Genomic DNA, 15,846 nt, shown 5'->3' on the forward strand with positions numbered 1-15,846 from the left:
GAGCCAGTAAGGTCCTAGCATCCACCCCTGGTCTGTGACATATAGAGAACAGCGTTGGCTGGTGGATTGTGGCGAGAAGGAAAAATGGCCACTCAGGCATTGCTAGGCTCCCAAGAGCCAGCCAACTGCTAGGAGGCCTCTGCTTTTGTTCCTTCCCCCTTGGAGCCCCTGCTTTCCCCCTCTGCCGGGCTCATCCACTCTCTCCCATGTCTCATGTCATCACTGCTATTGGCTAGAGCTCTTCCTCTCAGACCCATGTTAGGATGGAGAGTGGATTCTTGCTGTTGGTATGATGCTCCCAGGACCTAGAGGTAGGCAAAAATGTTTAAAATTACCATGTGTGAGAGATAGCCAAGTCAGCTCTGCCAACTGCTAGGGAGGTTGAAACAGGAGAGGTGTGTTCTTATTCTCTCTGTGGATTTGTGAGCAGTGGAAGGGAAACTCAGGAGCTTACTGCCCCACCCCCAAGTTGCAAAGCCTTTTCTCTGGGAGACAGCAGCCAATGGCCTGGATTTTCTAGGTGCTGTGTCTGTCCATCTTGCTCCATATGGCCACCCCAGCCCAGTCTGGGACCTGCCTTGATGCTTCCTTTCCTTGGCACTCTTCTGGCTTTCTCTCTGATGTCTAGTCTTTGGGGTTTTTGTTAGATGTTGGGAAGGCAAAAAGGAAGGAAGAAGGAAAGGAGAAATACTGATAAATGGGAGAAGCATGTGGCTGCATGACCATACAGAAGGGGACGTGTGCATGTGTGTGTGTGTGGGGGGGTGGTGAGGAGTGTTGTGAAACTAGAAAATGCTTAGAGGAGGGGAGGAGAGAGGTCACACAGAGGTTGGGCACTGGGATATTTGGGAGATGAGAATGAGAGGGGAAAATGGGCTCATTTCTGAAGGACATTCTAGCATCTAAAGCTGTTCAGAATTTGAAAAGCTGCCTGGGGAAGTAAAGAGTGTCCCACTGGAGGTATTCCAGCAGGGACTGGTCAGTCATCTGGCATGCATGCTGGGGAAAGAATTTCTGCACAGGGTCAGGAAAGGGAGGATCCTTTCCCACCCCCAAGAGTCTAGTGACTCTTGTGACTGCCAGGTCCAGAGGCAAGATCTGTAGAGATGCCTGTGAATTATTTGCTTTCACGAAGCAGGAAGAAGGCATGGAAGGGTCTGAAAATCATAATGCAAACCTTCAGGACCCTACCTTGCCACTGAGGAGGGGTCTCTGGTGAGACAGGACAGACTGGGTGTTAATGCTAGCCGAGGGGGTTGGCATTTGAGGAAAGGGAGATGGAGCAGTGTCAGGGGCAGGTAGGGGCCGTAGCGGGAGAGCAAGGCTGGAAGGTCAGGCAGTTGTGAAGCCAGCCTTGGTTATCTAATTGGCTCTGGATGGGGGCACTGCTCTGTGTTCTGGGGCCCAGAAGATCAAACCTCTGGGGCATATTTGGGAGGGGGGACAACACAAGTGCCCCTTCTGACTGGATCCCAAGGCCAGTCTACCACCCGTGCAGGCAGCAGAGCTGAAGCCCACACCCTACAGTGTCCAGCTGGCGGCCCCAGGCACCCCAAGCATTGTCACACAACACTATGAGTTCTTGAGCAGAGCTCAGGAGCACTTTACCTTGGTCCTGCTTTCATGCCCCCTACAGGGCTAATGTAGTAATGGCACCACTGGCTCACACTCCCTCCCATTTTCATTCATTCATGCATCCTACATATATTTCTTGAGTGCCAACTCTGTGCCAAGTCTCTTCCGGGCACCGGTATACAATGATGAACAAGGCACACTTGTTGTAATGAGCACTGGGTGTTATATGTAAGTGATGAATCACTAGATTCTACTCCTGAAACTAATATTACACTATATGTTAACTAACTGGAATTTAAATAAAAACTTGAAACAAACAAAAATGATGAGCAAGACAATAAAATCTCTGCCATCAGGGGCATCTTGTCCCTGCCCCCACCCACTGAATCCCACCCCTTGGAAAATGGTTACTCTGCTATCTTGGTGTCAGCAGGGCAGGTCACTTGGAGGGGAAGGATATTGCAGAGAAGGCTGAAGAGGAGCCGGGCTGGCTGGATGAAGGAATCATTGGGGAGCATCTTCACCCCCTACTTCTGGCCATACTGAAAAAGTGGGAGTGGAAGGGGAGGGAAGAGATTCCCTGGGCAATCCAGACCTTGGCTCTTCCCTGACTGCAGAGCTCAAGCTTGGAAGCTAGCCATGCCATTCCCAGCCTCCTGGAGGCTCAGCACTGCGAGACTTGACATGGGGAGAGGAACTAAAAGGGAGACCTGCAGGAGTCGGCTTCTGGCCGATTGGTCAGTGGGCGGTGACGGTGGGGGGGGGGGTTGCCAGGTGTGGGACTTGAGTAGCATTTGTACACATGTCCCTGTATTGTTGATGAAGAACATCAATAAAACATGTGGTGTTAAATTGGATTTGATGTGATCACACGGGCACTGTGGTTGGTAGCAGGGCAGGCAAGGCTGGAATGCACCGACACAGTCAAACAAGCTGTTGAAATATTTAAGGTAAAGTATTAAAAATACTTCTGTTCTAGTAGGTAAGTAACCATTGTCCAGACTCCCTGAGAACCCACTCCTGCTGCCCCACCTGCTCCTGCTCCTCCCTTGGACTCCTGGCTAGCTTCAAAATCCAGCAATGAAAAGGGCAATGCCTGTTACCTGCATGGAACCCTCAGGAGTTTATTCCAACCCATCAGCCAGTGTCCTTTGTGACTGGTCAGGGTTTGTGCTGTGTGGCTGGTAAATGTGTGGATACCACCCCTTGTTGGTAGCAGGTCTATGTGCTGGGATCATGGACCCATGGAGGCCAGGAGTAGAATGTGTAATGTAGGAACTTTCCTCTTCCTCCTCCCACTCCTTCCCATGTCAGAGGACAGGTGGGGAGAGAATGAAGAGGAGACGCCACTTGATCCTCCATCACAGGTAGAGCTGACTGCCCCCCTGAGGATCAGCCAGGGCCCCCTGACCTCTCAGCCCCTACAAAACTTGAAGACTTCAGGCTGCCCAGTCCTGAGGGCAGCTGAGAGTGGGTTAAGCCCTGCAGGGAGGGAGTGGTCCCTGAGCAGATGAATGGGCATGACCTCTGATGCATCCTAAAGATGAGCAGGCCTGGACTAGTAGAGGCACAACTACAAAGTGTTAGTTCTTCTTGGGCTGTTGAAGAGCCTTCAGCCTAGGCCAGTGTTGTATAAAGGTCTGCGTTCCCTGGATACATGCCAACGAGCAACCAAAAAGGCAGACCCAAGATATGCCGGCGGTGGGGTGGGGAGGGGATGAATGGAGCTGTGACTAATCTTCGGCACATTGTAGAGCATGGGCTGTCTACACTCCATGGGGCAGACACACCTGCCTTTTCACCATTGTATCCTAAATGCCTAGCAGGGGCTAGGCATATAGTAGGTGCTCAGTAAATATTGACTAAATGGATGCTTAGATTTTGTGCTCATTTGCTCACTCCACATCTCTTCTTTGCTGTGCACACTGTGGGGCTGGAAGACAGATGAGACAACACTGTCCTCCAGGGGTTCACATCCTGGGAGAGGTTGCTGGGAAGCCCCAGAAGAGGAAGAGAGCATGTTCAGCTGTAGGGACCAGGGAGCTTCCATGTGTGCAGAGCTTGGAGGAATGGATGAGATTTGAGAAGGCAGACATGGATAAGAAGGCTTTCCAGGAAAAGGGAACTGGCCTGGAGCCCTGGAGTGATCATGGGATGGTGAGCATAGCGGCCATCATGGAGAAGCAGGTGGAATTAAATCTGGGAGTTGAGAAATCCTTATCAAAATGACACCAGCATTCTTCACAGAACTAGAACAAACAATCCTAAAATTTGTATGGAACCAGAAAAGACCCCGAATAGCCAAAGCAATCTTGAAAAAGAAAACCAAAGCTGGAGGCATCACAATCCCGGACTTCAAGCTGTATTACAAAGCTGTAATCATCAAGCCAGTATGGTACTGACACAAGAACAGACACTCAGATCAATGGAACAGAATAGAGAACCCAGAAATGGACCCACAAAATGTATGGCCAACTAATCTTTGACAAAGCAGGAAAGAATATCCAATGGAACAGAGACAGTCTCTTCAGCAAATGGTGCTGGGAAAACTGGACAGCGACACGCAGAAAAATGGACCTGGACCTCTTTCTTACACCATACACAAAAAGAAACTCAAAATGGATGAAAGACCTAAAGTAAGACAGGAAATGATCAAAATCCTCCAGGAGAAAGCAGGCAAAAACCTCTTTGACCTTGGCCACAGCAATATCTTACTCAACACGTGTCCAGAGGCAAGAGAAACAAAAGCAAAAATGAACTACAGGGACCTCATCAAGATAAAAATCTTCTGCACAGCAAAGGAAACAATCGGCAAAACTAAAAGGCAACCAGGGAATGGGAGAAGATATTTGCAACTGACATATCAGATAAAGGGTTAGTATCCAAAATCTATAAAGAACTTATCAAACTCAACACCCAAAAACAATCTAGTGAAGAAATGGGCAAAAGACATGAATAGACACTTCTCCAAAGAAGACATCCAGATGCCTAACAGACACATGAAAAAATGCTCAACATCACTCATTATCAGTGAAATACAAAACAAAACCACAATGAGATACCACCTCACAGCTGTCAGAATAGCTAACATTAACAACTCAGGCAACAATAGATATTGGCGAGGATGCGGAGAAAGAGGATCTCTTTTGCACTGCTGGTGGGAATGCAAACTGCTGCAGCCACTCTGGAAAACAGTATGGAGGTTCCTCAAAAAATTAAATATAGCACTACCCTATGCCCAGCAATTGCACTATTAGGTATTTATCCAAGGGATACAGGCGTGCTGTTTCATTTTTTTTTTCATTTTTTTTTTATTTAAAATTTTTTTTTCAACGTTTATTTATTTTTGGGACAGAGAGAGACAGAGCATGAACAGGGGAGGGGCAGAGAGAGGGAGACACAGAATCGGAAGCAGGCTCCAGGCTCTGAGCCATCAGCCCAGAGCCCGACGCGGGGCTCGAACTCACGGACCGCGAGATCGTGACCTGGCTGAAGTCGGACGCTTAACCGACTGCGCCACCCAGGCGCCCCCAGGCGTGCTGTTTCAAAGAGGCACATGCACCCCAATGTTTATAGCAGCGCTATTGACAATAGCCAAAGTATGGAAAAAGCCCAAATGTCCATCGACAGATGAATGGATAAAGAAGATGTGGTGTATATATATATACAACGGAGTATTACTCGGCAATCAAAAAGAATGAAAACTTACCATTTACAACTACATGGATGGAACTAGAGGGTATTATGCTAAGTGAAATTAGTCAGTCAGAGAAAGACAAAAATCATATGACTTCACTCATATGAGGAATTTAAGATACAAAGCAGATGAACATAAGGGAAGGGAAGCAAGAATATATAAAACAGGGAGAGGGACAAAACGTAAGAGACTCTTAATTATAGAGAACAAGCAGAAGGTTGCTGGAGGGGTTTTGGGAGGGGGGATGGGCTAAATGGGTAAGGGGCATTCAGGAATCTACTCCTGAAATCATTGTTGCACTATATATGCTAACTAACTTGGATGTACATTAAAAAAAATCTGGGATTTGAGATCTGAGCAGAGGGGGCCTTGAATGGCAAGCTAAGAGATCTGGACTAAAGTTGACAGGGGAACCATTGAAAGTTGTGAGCAAGGGAACTACATGATTAGAAATATATTTCAGAAAGTAGGGCTTTGGTGGGTAGACCAGAAGTGGAGATGGTGGAGGGACTCAAGAGGAGGCATTTGCTATGAGCTGAGGGTGACATAACCAGGGTTTGGGTGGGAATACTGGCTGTGGGCTGGTAAGGAAGGGAAAGTATCAGAGCCATTTCACCGACATGGAGCATGACTGGAGAGGTCCTGGGGAGAAGGCCCAAGATGATCCTGAAGGTGAAGACAGAATGGTCAAGGTGACCTCAAATGAAAGGCCATCAGGAGCAGAGAAGATCATGACCCTGGGACTCAAGGTAACGGGGATCACTTGGCCTCTGTCAATGGCCCATCAGTTGGTGATCGATGCTATTGTTCTTAACTAACCACTCCGTAACCCTGCACTGGAGGAAGAGATTCAGGGCAATCTGCACATCGTGCCATGCAGCACAACCTTCTGGCTGCCAAAGCTGGGAGAAACCATCTGCCTGCGGCAATAGAGGTCATGAGTCCTTGAAGCAACCTGAGCCCCCACCTGCTATAATGAAGAAACCAATCCTTAGGTCCCAGCAGCCACTCTTTAGCCAGTCTCCTTTCCCAGGATCATGGCTGTCTTGTCACTTGATGAATTTGGTCCTCCTGGCTCCTCTCTGTACTCAGAATCCTGCAACTGGCCTCACTGCTCCCTGCATCTTCCTCCTCTGGGCATGCTCTCAAGGATGCTTGGAAGGCAGCTCCTCCTGCTGGGGAGAAAGGGAGGGGACGGGTAGGGAGCTAGGATGCATTGCTCCTGCCTTATCTGAGATGCTTTGGAGATAAGGCAGAACCTTGGACCTGGTCACCAACCAGGGTGAGCCTGTTGGTGGGATTGGGGGATCTGGGATAGTTCCTGATGTTGGTTTCTGCTTCTGTCCTCATTCCTCTCTCTGTGGGTAGTGCTGGCCCAGCTCCTCCATTCATTCCTCAGGCATTCATTGATGCCGACTCCATGCCAGGAATGATGCCAAGAACCAGGAATGCAAAGATTAATGAGACCTATTACCTGACCCCGGGAAGACCAAAGGGACGAGGACCAACTGTGGACAGTTATGAGGGAGGACAGGGTGCCACAGGAGGAGGAGAGCACCCTCTCGGCGGGTAGGCTGGAAGACTTCCCAGAGGAGGCAACGTCAAATTTATACAGGATGATTAGGAGTTGCCAGACAGGAAAGCAGGGCTGTGGATAGGAGTGCAATTAGAAGGGACTGTGCAGGGGCTGGAATGCCAGGTGATTCCTGGGAGTTGTGAGTCGCCATTAGGAGTGATAGGGCATGAGTAAGCGTCCTGTGGTTACAGTCAGAGTTTAGTCTTCAGGCCACGTTCCCCATGGACCTGCCTCTTCCCTCTGATCGCTTCTTACAGGCTGTCCTGCTTGGGTGAGTCAAGCACAAACTGATGTTTACTTTTTTTCTAATGATCAGCACAATCCTCTACATTAGAGACCAAAGGCAGAGGGTCACGTTTATTTCCCCAGGGTTCAGTTCAAAGCTGTTGGAGAACTCAAACTGGGGACATCAGAGACACTTGGGCTCAAAGAAGAGCCTCTGGGAAGAACTCCCCATCACTCTTTCCTTCCCATAGAACTTCAGCAAGGGGGTTAGAAGGAAGTCGTTTCTACTAAGATGGCTACCAGGGGCTCAGGAAGAGGGGTGACCTTTCATGATGTACAATCCTCTCATCCTGACTGGCGAGGCCCATGTTCCTTTCATGGCCCTCTGCACCGCCCTCTCCCCACACCATCACCTAGTGGCCCCCACATGTTTCTTCCGTTAGCCCTGACTGGTCCAGGGAAATTGTCCCTCCTGTATGGGTTTTGTCTCCCAGCTGAACCTTGGAGGGCAGGAATGGCAATGGTGGAATTCTCTGGTTTCCCCTAGCACCTAGCATATAGTATACAGCACTGACACCATTGTTGATGCATGAGTCACAATGAGTAATAATGACCAACATTTGCTGAACATTCACTATGTGAATAGGCCCTTGTCATACACACTTTACCTATAGTAACTACTTATTCCTCATAGCAACCCCTCGAGGTATGCTTTTTTATTACCCCTATTTTCCAGGTAAAGAAACTGAGGCCCAGAGAAGTTATATAAGCTTCCCAAAGCCATGCAGCTGGTAAGTGGCAGAGCTGGGATTCGAACTCAGGCTGTCTGCTCCTGAGTTAATCTTGTGAACCCAGACACCAGACTGCCTTTGTATTGTGGACTATTGTAGACATCCAATAAACTCCCTGCTGACAAGTAACAGTCAAGTTTTCATTCATTCATCCATTGATCGATTTATTCATTTAACCTACTGTTATTCAGCACCTGGTATTCAGTAGGCTCTGGTGGGTACAGAGAAAGGAATTAGGCACAGCCTCTGCCTTCACAGAGCTCACAGTAGCTGCTTAAGGTGACTGTGGGAGCAAACAGGCTGGCTTCAGGACCCTGGGATCCTTGGGATGTATCTGGTCCTTCCCAGGCTGATGATTATGGGCAAGTTGCCCAGGATGAAGCAGCTTCTTCCAGAGGCTAATTGTGGACGTCTGAAGACAGTCCCGGCTGGGGACCCTACCCCAGGTCACAAGGATGATGTCTAACCAGGGAAAAAAAAAAAAAGGCCTGAGCTGTTTCTGGGCTGCTGCCTTCCCAGGCAGTGTCAGGGTGCCCGCAGGAGGGGACCAGACACTGCCAGAGGCCTGAGCACAACTGGCTTGTCTCTACACCCACCCCCTGGAGACCAGGGCATGGGGGCCACCAAAGACCCCAAAATGGAGCAGGCTCCGAGGAGAAAAACATCTGCCAAAGCTCATCTATGACATATGGGAGAAGAGAGGCCTCTGGAGGGGCCACAGCGATGGCTGGTGAAGTGGGATCACGTGTTAATGCCCCTCCCCCAATTTAAGCAGCATTAGCACAAAGCTCTGCTGGCAGGGAGCAGGGCACTGACCTGGAACCCTGAGCTGAGAGCAACAGAGAACCGGCCGTGAGGCCTTCCGGGGAGGAGGCAGTCCCATGTGTGGGCTTCTTCCCAGAGTCCCTGTCCCCAAATGCCCCCTTTCTGGCCTGCTTGTGATGCCTGAAATTCCCACCAGTAATATCTCCTTAAAAATAGCATTGGTCCCCCAAACTCCTCCTTGCAAATTCTGGGATTTGCCTGAGCTGCCTTCTTCCTCTGCCTGACAGCTAGTTGAGAATTGGGCCAGGAGCGGTGTGCATAAGGGATTTCAGATAGAGAGTAGGGGAGCATGGCATCCCCCCATACTCTGAGGGGCAGGGGGCCCCCATGAGCAGAGGGAGGGGTGCAGTCCTGGGACATTTCTCTGCAGCGTGGGAGAGGAGGAGCAGTAGGAACTAGGCCTCAGTGGGCAGAACTGAGCAGGGGGCTGCACATCCCCACCCAGGAAGTGGCATCTTAGAAAGATGACCACACTGAGTCCAGAGTGCCCACTGCTGCTGCTGCTGAGTCCCTGTCACCCTGGGCAAGTCACTGCCATCCTCAGACACTGGACTCCCTCTTAGACTTAACCAAGAATTGGACACTCTTGGCCTTCAGCGGGGCATGATGTTTGACTCCGGAAAGGGCAAGCCACTCTGCTTTGCCACAGACCCCACCCCTCCCCACTACCCCACAGAGGGCAACCCCACACTCTTCCCTTGCCTGTTTGGCACCTGGAGGTTTCTGACTTTGTGACTCTTGAGAGATTAAGCTTCAGGGGAGCCAAGTTCTAGTCCCAGCTAGGCCCTACGTAGGCTGTATGACCTTCCCCAGGTCTCTGGGCAGCCTGGCAAAACTGCTTCGCGTTTTGTGCTGTGGACGGTGGGGGAGAAGGTAGGAATAGTGCTGCAGAGAAAAAAGCAGTGAGGGGTAGGATTCAGAGATGAGAGGACAGGGAACGTGAAATAACATGAAGTTGATTTTGATGGATTCCCAGCCAGCAGAGGTCACCAGTGGCAGGGGAAGGGCTGTGCCCGCTTTTATTCAGGCTACAAAGATTGCTCGCATGGTCCAGGTGGAAAGGGAGCCAGGAGACCCGAGGAGGGACGCCCGCCGAGGGGGCAGCCAGGTGAGCGGCCATCGAGGTCCCTCCACCTGAGCACCCGCAGCCCAGGCAGAGAATGACTGAGCTGCTGCGGGATAGTTTAATCAACAGAGGAGCAGGGGAGGGGACGCGCGGCTCGCCGGAGAAAGAATTTAATTAGCAACGCTTTCAAGAAAGAAAATTAAATTACAGGAAACAGTGGTGCACTCTGAGGAACACGAAACCCCTAAACCGATTCCCCAGACCCCCACGTGCGCCGGGACCACAGCAGGTGGGACGCGGCCGCGCGGGGCGGGGCCTCAACCGCCTCTCCCGCCCGGCTTACCCGGCGCCTGGCGTCCCGGCACCCGCTGCGGTGGCCCGGCTCCGCCGGAAGGGGGCGCCGCCGGGCCACAGCCCTGTTCTCCAGGCGCCCGCGCTCCCGCGCGCGGCAAAGGTGGGCGCGGAGAGGACCTGGGCGAACCAAGCCCGAGACTGAACGGGCTGCTGGGTGTCTTGCCTCGCCGAGCCACACAGGGCTTCGCGGGCGCAAAAGGGCGAGATTTGGGTCCCGTGCTAATAGTGGTCTGACCCGAGACTCATCCAGGGAAATGGAGTCACAGAGTTAGAGGACCGGGCAGCCTTGTCCGCATCCCGCCCCCTCCCGGGTGCAATTCCTCAGACAGGCCCAGGAAGTCGCCCAGGAACACACAGCTGGTAAGTCATGACACTGACATCACACCCCATTGGCCTCTGAGTTCTTCTCCAGCAGGGGAACACCGGGTTTTGATCCCCAATCCCTATCATGACGCTTCTCTCATAGTAGGCACTCAGTGAGGATTTGCTGAATGAATGGTAGGTGTTTTCTTGGTTGTCAGAGCCGGTGCTAACAGCTGAGAGGCTGGGAAGATGAAATGACACCGTGTGTGTAAAACACCTGGCACCACACTCGGACCACTGTGAGCATCTAGTCAAAACTGGTGCCAGTGCTTCTCAAATTTGCCAGTGTGCGGGAATCACCTGGGGATCCGGTGAAAACGCGGGTTCGGAATCAGCTGGGCCTATGATTCCGCGCTCTGACAGGCTCCCAGGGGATGGCGCTGCTTCTGATCACTCACTGATCGCACCAGGAGGAGAGGGCCAGCTGAGATGGTCTGGGTTCAAGGTCAGCCGTTCACTTTGTCCTTAGGGACAGTGAGCAGCAAACCAGCACGGCTCCCAGCCTGCCTCCACCGCCCTGCTGCACCCAGAACAGAGCCCCCCCTTGGCACCCGCACTAGTCCCTCCTCCCCACCAGCCCCGAGCCCAATATCAGTCCCGTGATAGGGAGTCCCTGCGTAGTTCGTTCCAGCCTGGTCTGCACATGTGCAGTCACCTGAGGAGCTTGAAAACTTACTGATGGGGGTGGGAAAGGGGGAAGTCCTACCTCCTGGAGACTCTACTAGGATTCGTCTGGGGTGTGGCCTTGGCATCTGGATTTTAAAAGCTCCCAAGAGGCTGCCACTGTGCAGCCAAGGCCAGAGAGCCGCTGCAGTGGGGTGCCTGAGGAGGGCAGCAGTGCGAGCAAGTGGGGCTTTACAGAAGTTCACCTGATGCAGCATGGAAGGTGGACTGTACTTGAGCCTGGAGGCAGAGTCACCAGCCAGGAAGCTGGGCCAGGTATGAAATGGAGTCTCCCGGTGAGGGTGGGGCCGACAATCAATACTCCAGATTCCTCTATAGCTCCCCACCCCCTGACTGTGTAGCCCTGAACAGGGGTGAGGCTTGGGACAGGCTGGGGAGAATGTGTTTGCCAAGTACTCTGCAGGATGTGTACTTCAGGAGGGGCTCTGTTCTGGGTGCAGCAGGGTGTGGGAGCAGACAGGGAGCTGGCCTGGTCTGCTGCTACTCCTTGTGCAAAGTGAAAGACTGACCTTGAACCAAGGCCCCCTCAGCTGGCCCTGTCCTCACTCCTGGAGCTTCACGTTTCACCTGTAGTAACAATCTTATGAGTACTGTTTATTGAGCACCCACCATGTGGGGCCACTGGACTAGATACTTTATACATTATGGCATAATAATCTTTGAGAGTAGATAGTAACCTAACAAATGAGGAAACGAAGCCTACAGAAGTCATCTATCTAACTTGCTAGGATCATACAGAAACCAACGGGACCCAGACCCAGAGCTATGATATTTCCATCCCACCATGATGCCTCTACTCAGTCTCTTTCCTTTGCCAAAAATGCTGGCCCCTTCCTCTCAGCTAATCTAAACTGCACCATATGCCTCGACTGGGCTCAAATCTCAACTCCCCTAGAGTTCCTTTTCAGACCTCGGAGAGCTCCTGCAGCTCTGGTCTGTAGGTGGCCTTGGGCACCAGGCCACATTACCCAGTGTCGCTGCTTTCCCGGTGAGTCACATCTCCTGGCTGAGCTCTGAGGGCTCCAGGGCCGGGACCTCATGTGCCTTTCTGTGGGCCCTGGGCCTTCGTAAGTGTTTGGCGCTGCCAGGGCCGGGACTAGGGTGAGGCAAGTGAGGTGCCTATGGTACAGAACCTCAGAAGGTGCTCACGCTTGGGGTCACATGAATGTTCCTGCCAGCCGCAGCTGCGAGAATGCAGTGAGAATGCGGACGCAGGTGCTATTGTGGGTGAGCTCAAAAATCTGGGAATGTGGTGACAGATGGTAACTAGACTTGTTGTGGGGATCATTTCATAATGTATAAAAATATCAAATCACTATGATTAAACCTGAAACTAACAGTATATTTTATGTCAATTATACTTTAATTAAAAAACAAAAGGTCTGAAGGTGAGTCACCAAACAGATAATCCACTTGTGAGAACTCTCTCCTAGTGTGCCTGGGCGGGTGTTGGGGTGGACTTAACTAATATATTGTGCCTGTATCAACACTTCTGTTCTCAGTTAGTAGCTTAACGTTAAGGACCCTTGCCCTAATCGGAGGATGATAACCCCCCAGGTTATCAAAATGTTAATCTTTAAAATAAAAGTAGAAGTGAGTAGGACATATCACCTTGCCCAGATTTACACACCCAACTTTGGATCCATGAGACCTAGTGAGACCCAAACCAACAAAGGGATGATGGACTTAATTGATGGTCATTGCTACCCTCCCACTAGAATATCAGCAGAGATGATGCCTGTTTTGTTTACCACCAACAACTAGGTCAGTTCCTGGGACATAAACGTGCTGACAACTTTATGTATTTGTTACTCTGAAGTAACCATGACAATGTCTACATCAGGTAAGCTTCAGGAATCATTAAAACTTTCACAAGAAGCAGAAATGATCAGGGTTTGAGAAAAATACAAATTTGAGGGGAGGGAGGAGCAGGAGTGACAAATCAAGTAGTGAAGACCGCAGGTTTGAGGATTTTTAAAGGTCCCCAAAGTGGGACCTGCCTCGAGGGCGGACCTGTGATGTCAGGGGCCTGCTCACTTCTGAGCCTCAGGGTCCCAGAGCCCTTTTCCTCTCAAAAACCAAAATCAAAACCAAAACATCAGCATGGCAGGCATTTACCATTGAGTGTGAGCTCCCACAATGCCCCCAGTCCTGCAGTTGGCAGGGGGCCAGGAAGCCAGACCTGTCACCGTGGCCCAACCTGACTGGTACAGCCAGCAACATTAGCAACTTAGTAGCTAAAGGCTTCACAGTGTAACTGATGCTTGGAAAATGCTTCAAGAATGAAAGCAGCATAGACTGTGAAGCACAAACTTCCAAATATAGCTTGAGTAGACAAGGATCAACTGAAAGGCTTTTTTAAAAAAAAGGGTTTTCACCTTCAAGTTATTCTGGCCCTTCTCGGGCCTGCTGGAGCGTGAAAACCGTCAGTGAAAACCCCACGTCTAAACGCTGCCTTAGCTTCCCCGTCAGCTGTGGGCATCCTGGGCTGTTTGTTTTGGCGGTTCACTGCCTCTCCTCTGTGTGTTTTGCTTAAGTGAACACTCATTTGCATTTCCTGAGCAGCTCAGTAATAAGAAGCCCAGAGCCTTGCTGAAGAACAGAGGGGAGCAGGAATTAAACACTGGCTAGAGGACCTCTAGGCCTCCGGAACCAGGCCTTCCCGCATTTGTTAAATATGATGCAGGGCCCGCTGACGGTGCAGGTTTTTTATTTGTGGGCATCTTTAAGTGTCTCCTCTTCCCTTGACTTTGCAACAGATTATGCATTTGTACATGGGATGGGTAAAGACGGGTGATTGCAACCTGGCTGTCGTAGGGGTGGTTCCCGTTTTGCCATCTACAGGTAGCAGCAGCTCTTGCTTTCTCAGCCTCACACCCAGCAGCAGCCGTGCTCTTAGCCCCGAATGGAGGGCAGGCTCCAGGCCAAGTGCTCCTGTCTGCCCCCCAGCGGTCAAGGCTTTTGGTGGGGGGAGGGTTGCCGGAACAGTCGGCCGCCTGTTGGACTTCCACCGGAAGTAGCGAGCCCCTCCTCCAAGCCACTGCAGTTCCTTAGATAGTCTTTAGGAAAACTAAAGGCAGCTATTTTCACTCCTGCTCTCAAGCCACTAGGAAGGCCCGGCTCCAAACCCTAATCTTCCAAGCTGCCTGGGCCCTCACGCGGGCTGGCCTCGGGATCCTGCTTCCAATTTTCAGTCCCTTCCTTTCCTAACGGCTTCCGCCCACTCGCTGCGTTAACTTCCTGCTCCACAGGCTTTTCTCTTTCTTGCTCATCTCCTCCAGCTGCTGTAATTTGAGGCAGGAACCATACAGACTGTTCTTCCAAGCAATTCTCTAACGGTTTGCATAACTGTCCTTCTGAGAGAGAGAGGGAGGAAAGCCACGTGCTCTAAGAACGAGGCAGGAATTCTGAGTGGAAAAGGCCAGGGTGGGTCACAGGACGCCAGGGACCCACAGAATATCTCCTTCCGGGAAGCCAAAGGCTGGGTTGATATTTGCTGTCTTCCCATTAGTTGGAGATGAGACTTTGGTAAAAGACAGTCATAATTATTCCAAGCAAATGACAACTCGTAAGGGTGTAATGCCCTCACTTGCATTCTGCTGATGGGTTCGAGTTGCAGGAGGCTGCCTGGCTCTGTGTTGCGATCTCAAAACACTTTAGAGACGGCACTGTTTTGCACCTCACCAACATCTTGGGATGCCAAGCGAACACAAGATCACACCCTCCTATGATAAAGGAAACTGAGGTAGCAGAGATAAAGGATGCTTCCTACTGCCTCTTCCTCCTGCCCTTCTGATCGGGCTGCCTCCAGGAGGACCTCATCTCCACCCCTCTTCCGCGCAGATGCAAGTGATACCCAGGAGGCTGGGAACAGAATAAAGTCCTCATCAAGTACCACCTCATTTACATGGTCTATGACTATTACCTTAAAAACAATGTTAAGTCAACCTCAGACACTCCTTATAACACTCACAGCAACATCTTCCCTGGTTGGGGAGAGAGAAATCTGTACTGAAATAAAAGCTAATTGACATGCCCTCCAAAATATATGAGTTATCCTTCATTAGAGACGAAAGGAAGGAGCCGTTGGCAGATGACTGACTAGGAAGGCGGTGATTTGACTTAACCCCAAACAACTCTGCTATGGGGCTCGTAATCTCTGAGAGCAGGCTTTTATATGAGAAGTAGTGAATCCACTTTAGCCGCAACCAGGCAATCATAAGAAAGGCAAAACCAAGGCAGACCAGCAAAATGCTTCTCTTAGAGCCACACAGAAGTTAAAAATCCGACGGAACACTTTATAAAGTCATCTTATCAGAGCACTAGGGAGCTACTTTGTAGGCACCCCAGGTTTTTAAAAATCTGTTAATTTTATGGCTCACCTATAACACAGCTAGAGATCTTTCGACTGGTGAGGGCTGGGAAGAACCATGGAGAACCAGTTACAATTCTTTATTATTCAGCCAGGAGGAGTGACACCTAGAGAGGCTTAGTGACTTACCCAAAGCCACCCAGCTGATGAGTAACAGAGGGGACAGGTGCATGCAGGTCTTTAGACCCCATCACACTGGGCTACAATCTACCGTGATGCCATCCACAAGGTGGACCAAACAGATGTCCTAGGTGGACAGATATTTCCCTGTACAGGAATCAGGCCAAGGGACCGGGGCCACAAACTCAACCTCACTTA

This window comes from Lynx rufus, unplaced genomic scaffold (genome assembly GCF_022079265.1).
Source record: "Lynx rufus isolate CCGP_SWC_20201006 ecotype Redwood Valley unplaced genomic scaffold, mLynRuf1.p SCAF_17, whole genome shotgun sequence".
In the NCBI taxonomy this organism is placed as follows: Eukaryota; Metazoa; Chordata; class Mammalia; order Carnivora; family Felidae; genus Lynx; species Lynx rufus.